Source organism: Ambystoma mexicanum, chromosome 1p (assembly GCF_040938575.1).
Source record: "Ambystoma mexicanum isolate Mex_15411 chromosome 1p, UKY_AmexF1_1, whole genome shotgun sequence".
NCBI lineage: Eukaryota > Metazoa > Chordata > Amphibia > Caudata > Ambystomatidae > Ambystoma > Ambystoma mexicanum.
In genome coordinates this window covers 204,381,236-204,386,453 of record NC_090921.1, presented here as the reverse complement: position 1 = coordinate 204,386,453, position 5,218 = coordinate 204,381,236, and the positions used below count along the sequence as shown (strand labels likewise).

The following is a 5,218-nucleotide window of genomic DNA, read 5'->3' as shown; positions in this document are numbered from 1 at the left end:
GGCCCGTAGTAATTCTTTGATGGCACTGAACGCTGATTCAGATTAATTGATAACCAGTAAGAGTTCATACCTGGTCACCTGGAGCCACTTGGCATTTGCCACGGTCTGGAATTCAGGTGACAGCAGAGATGAAAAGAACGTCTCTGTGTGACTAAACAGTCGGTACTGCTCAGGAATGTTCATTAAGGCTTTTGATGATGCTGCCTAAAGGTAAATAGAACACTTGGTCTGTCACAAAAGTTCCTGGGTATCATCGCAGGTGACATAGAAAAAGTTAAAGGTACCTCACAGGAGATAGCCGAAGTGAAATTGGTTAATGCGTGCAGTGGGTTGGCCATGGGGATTACATATCTGCCCAGTAAACTGGCCCTGGGGTTTGAAAAATGCTTAGACCTGGTCAATCCCCCTTTGCACGCACCTTGTACCTGGAATTTCAATTTTATCAACTGAACCTGGCTTACCATACTAACAAGTGTGAGTCTGCCGGAAATTAGTTATGTTTGATATGTCGTATCGGCAGGGAATCCAATGGCCAATTTTTGTTCTTTTGTCAGGGCTATCGAGTGGCAAGGTGTAAGTTCCTAAAGGCAGTATGTAATGCACATGGTATACGGCGAACAGGTGATGCTCTTTTGCTCCTCAAGAGCAACAATGACATAAATGTAGTGTTTTTTGTAGCAAGCTACATTCATCAAGCATGGCGCATAAGAGCAAGAATACTGAAAGGTGGCGGACTTGGGAACTAACATGCTACCATATCAATACATTGACCACTATGTATGTAACGTTATAAGCACTTTATTGCTTTTTGCACTCTGATGATGCTGCTAATACATTGACTAATGCACTTTCCTGCACAATTTTTAGGATTTGGCACACTATTTTGAAGGCAGTACTTGTTCTTCCAGGTTTTCCAATGCCTCAGGCACTTGTTTACGTATTAAGGTTCCCCTTTCAAAGTTACTGTAGAACCGCTTTGCCTTTTTTGATTTCCATTTTACATGGTCCCATTACTTGGCAATTGTTTTATATAGGTGGACAACAATTATGATCAATTGGGATTCCACTTAGGCATATATATTGGTGACTATGAGTACATCCCTATATCTTTTTAGAATGTTGTTTGGTCTGTAAATTATCTTTTGTATAACACAATGGCACATTGACATGTATACCATGACAGACTGTCTTTTATTGTGTGATGTACACTGTGAAGCATAGTATTAATTGATTTCCGAATGTTGCTACATACCTATATTCACTCTCTGCATAATGCAACGGGAACATGAGATGTTTAATATGTGTATTAATTTCTGTATTTAGTTTGTATTATTTTCCTTAACCTTTACTCTTTCTAAAATAACTGTCATATCATTTGTTTTTGGATAATGACACAATGGGCCTCAATGGGTCGTACCCTGGCGCTAAGGGGTTAAGGGTACTCTTTCAGTTGAAATAGGTCGCGAACCTGAGGGGGCCTGAGCTGCTGCTCCAATGTTGTCATGCATATTACAAAGCAAAACACCACAGGCTGACGTTGCAGTGCCCTCAGGTTGTCAGCGCCCATGGGACTTATATTATCCAGCCATGTTCTTATAACCTCCCTGCCTTTTCATACCGGTTTTGACTACATTAACACCTTGCTGACAAAGAGAGCTGTTCAGAGGAATTTCTGGTTTCAGCTCCTCGCTGGCTGCCTTTCTTTGTTTGGAGCAGAGGCTAATAACCCTGTCCTGTCATAATATGCAGCTACTCACCCTCCACACTCCAGTCCTGTATCTCTCCATTATAGTCTATGCACCCCACAGGTACGTCAGACTTGTTTTCCTGGCTTTAGGCATGCACCGCCCCCACCCCCCAACAACACCATTTTGAAATGAGCCCCCAGGAGCCCAACACATCTTCAGCTGGCCCTGGACTCAGGGCTGGCCTTAATGGTGGCAGCTCCGGGCAGCAAAATGTGCCCCTTCTGCCCCCCTGGTCCTGTGGGACGGGGAGGGGGGGTTTGGGACACATTTTTTAATAGGCGCTGATGTGAAAGCATCAGCGCCCTATTGTTATGAAACTGCGACTAGCTCCCGAGAGCGCAGCACATTTAATTTGAATAGGGTGCCTGCTATGTCTTCTCCCATCACGCCAGCTAGGGGGAGAACTTGAAATACTCCCCTGTGCTGGCGTGGCGGGGGGCAAATGGCAGGGCGCCCCAGACGGTCACCTGGGGGGCCCCTAAGGCCGGCCCTGCCTGGACTCACCCCACAATATCAGTTCTATGGTTTGCATTCCCTGGCTCCTAGGATGAATCAGGATGTAAGAGAGCAACACACCGGTGGCCCATACGGCAACACAACCCACACATGCCCAACTCACCTAGAATCTCACTGGCACACACACCACGGGTACTTCAGGATCTGCGCCTGACATGCAGGATTTGCACTTCGCGCCTCCTCTTCCCCCCAGTAAAGCCCCTGCCCCACTAAAGCCCCCCAGCCCCTCTTCTACATAATCTAGCGCCAAGAAGTAACCGTAATTGGCCGACGGCTCCCTATATAAGACCAAGTTACATAACAAATGCAGTAAATAACACATTTTGACATTTTAATTTACAAGAAATACAGTATTTTCAATGACTTTGCCTATTGAGCTGCTCTCCCTATATTAACCCAAACCATTATTTAAAAACAGGCTTCATTTTGGGAGGAGTCACTGGGAGCGCTTTAAACGGTGTTTTTTCGCCGTGTCCAATATTCCAGCGCTGCGAAACCTTCTCGCTTCAGTGCGCGCTGTGTTTAACCTGATAGTTTATTTTCTGTCGCTTGCTTTGTGCAAACCTTACAAACGTGGTTTCAGGAAAAGTCTTCTGAAGTTTGTACCCATTGTTCATTGGCATACATAGCTACGTGAAGTCGCAAAATCAGACACATATCATTTTAAGAACACGTCGACTGACCGTAAACCTGAGGTGGGCGTGAACCTTATGTCCGAGACCTCACAACAATGCAATTTATTTTATTTGGAACTATTAAGGAGCTTTGCTTTATTTCCGCTATGCAGCGGCATTTATGTGATCAAAAGTGTTGAGGTCAAATAACATAAAATACATAAGTATTCATTTTGTGAAATTAATAAAAGGGCTCGTCCGGGATCTCTCGCACCCGAAGCGAGAATCATACCCCTAGACCAACGAGCCACTGCACAACGACCACTTGCCATCATGTGTCCTTGTCACTCAATATCTAGCTCTTGATGCAACTGGGTTGCTGTTGTTTAAGTTTTAGTCTTAAAGTCTTAGAGCCAGTCAAGCAAAAATATTTTTTTCCATGGGGTTAGTGGTAACAGTTCCCTCCAGTAACAGTACTAGGTTTAGGGCATCACTGCCTTATAGTGAAAGGGTCATTCACAGCCTTTTGCCACAGTGACATGGTCTGTAGCATCAGTTCCTCTGAGTGTGAGTGGTATGATGACCCTGCAATGACCTGGTAAGTGACATCATTGCCTCTAAGGGGCGTGGCCACCCCTCTTCCGGTGACAGGTCTAGCCACGCCCCTCTTCCAGGTGACAGGTCTAGCCACAGCCCTCTTCCTGGTGAAATGAAACAGGCCATTGATCTATTGAGCACATCTGTTCCTGACTCCGGTTAAAAGAGCCATGATTCGCCGGTGGGACGTGGAGCGGAGGCTTTCCTTGATATCGTGTAAATGATAACACGGGAATGCAGGAATGATAGTAGTTAATGAGTGAATATAATATCATACTTTTGCTCGTCAAGTTTGCCCGGCCAGAATGCAGCACTATGTCCCACAGCGCAGAGCTTGCTGTGGTGTGCAGTAAAAGCAATTCAGGTTCAATCACACAGACAAGCTCTACTTCACTAATAAAAAGTTAAAGCTTCTGGCGTGTCCTATGCAGACGAGGTGGCCGAGTGGTTAAGGCGATGGACTGCTAATCCATTGTGCTCTGCACGCGTGGGTCCGAATCCCATCCTTGTCGTCCGTTTTCTTCACACGTTTTAAATATTCGTGGTGGTCTTTACCAAAAAAAAAAATATCTAATTTACTACAATGCTACGGATCTTTCTTTGTCCTTCCCTGACAGATGAACGCTAATCATTCTGTGATGCCAAAACATACACCAGTGTTCAGGGAGAGGGAACGACTGATACCAGTACAAGCTGCCTCAATTCTCCGAAAATTACCATCCCACTCAATGGAAATTTATTTTCATTATTGGTAATTTCTTAGTGCTTATAATACTACTAATTTGCCTTTACACAGCACTACGAAGCCTCAGGCATCTTCTCACCCACAGTGTTTGGTAAGGATGAAAGGCGGAGTTTGGCCCTGGCCGGATTCAGTACAAGTGTTGCTGACCAGTAATTACAATTAGCATTACTGTTACAATTACAATTAGCAGAATCCCCGAGGATAAATAAGGGCCCTACACATCAGTCACGCTACAAATGCATTCAGACATTTCTTGAATTCGTGGGCATTGCGGAAGGAGCTGCTAATATTGTTTAGGGTTTGTGGGAAGATCAGTTATGTAATTCCACCGAAGTTCCTGGTTATGTAATTACCTGTCGGTGTGCGTTGCTGGTGGGTCATGCCCGACCATCGTCGGAATCGCGGCGAGGTCCCGCTTGGTGCCGGCACGCGCCCTGAATCCCTGAGTGTGACAAAGCGGATCACATGTGGAAATAAAATGCAGCCCAACAGCAACACGCCGACAACCGCCGGCTCCTCTGGCAACGCCCGCAGTGTTCGGGCGCATGTGACAGGAGGTCCCTGTGCACGATCCAAAAAAAGACACGTATTGGCAAAGCCAATAGTTTTAGCATTTTATTTTTTTATTTTTAACAGGACTTTATTGAAAGGACACACATACTGGTTTAAAAAGTGGCTGAACGCACACGTGTTTAAGACAATCTTATTACACCAGCAGCACAGTTATAGCTACAGTTAAGCAATTAACTCTTAAGAATACTTTGAAATAATGGCAGTCACTCGCATCACCACGTTTGCTGTTACTGCTTGATAAAGAGATCCTAGGACGATGTATATTGGGAGATGAGGGCAGGGAGTGACCCGAATGGCTGCATAGAGATTAGCCTGGCCATGGGCAGTCACTGGGTAGGTAAATAAATAAATAACATCCACAAGCCCTGTATCCCTGCTGACATCGCTCACCTAGCTTTACTCCAATGCAATCAATTCAGGTAATA

At 45.1% G+C, this 5,218-nt stretch overlaps 1 non-coding gene across 1 annotated transcript; it reads left to right on the top strand.

Moving 5' to 3' along the window:
- The first annotated feature begins 3,905 nt into the window (after positions 1-3,905).
- On the top strand, positions 3,906-3,987 carry TRNAS-GCU (transfer RNA serine (anticodon GCU)). The gene has a single exon. It is a non-coding gene; the product is annotated as a tRNA-Ser (tRNA).
- The last annotated feature ends 1,231 nt before the right edge of the window (positions 3,988-5,218 follow it).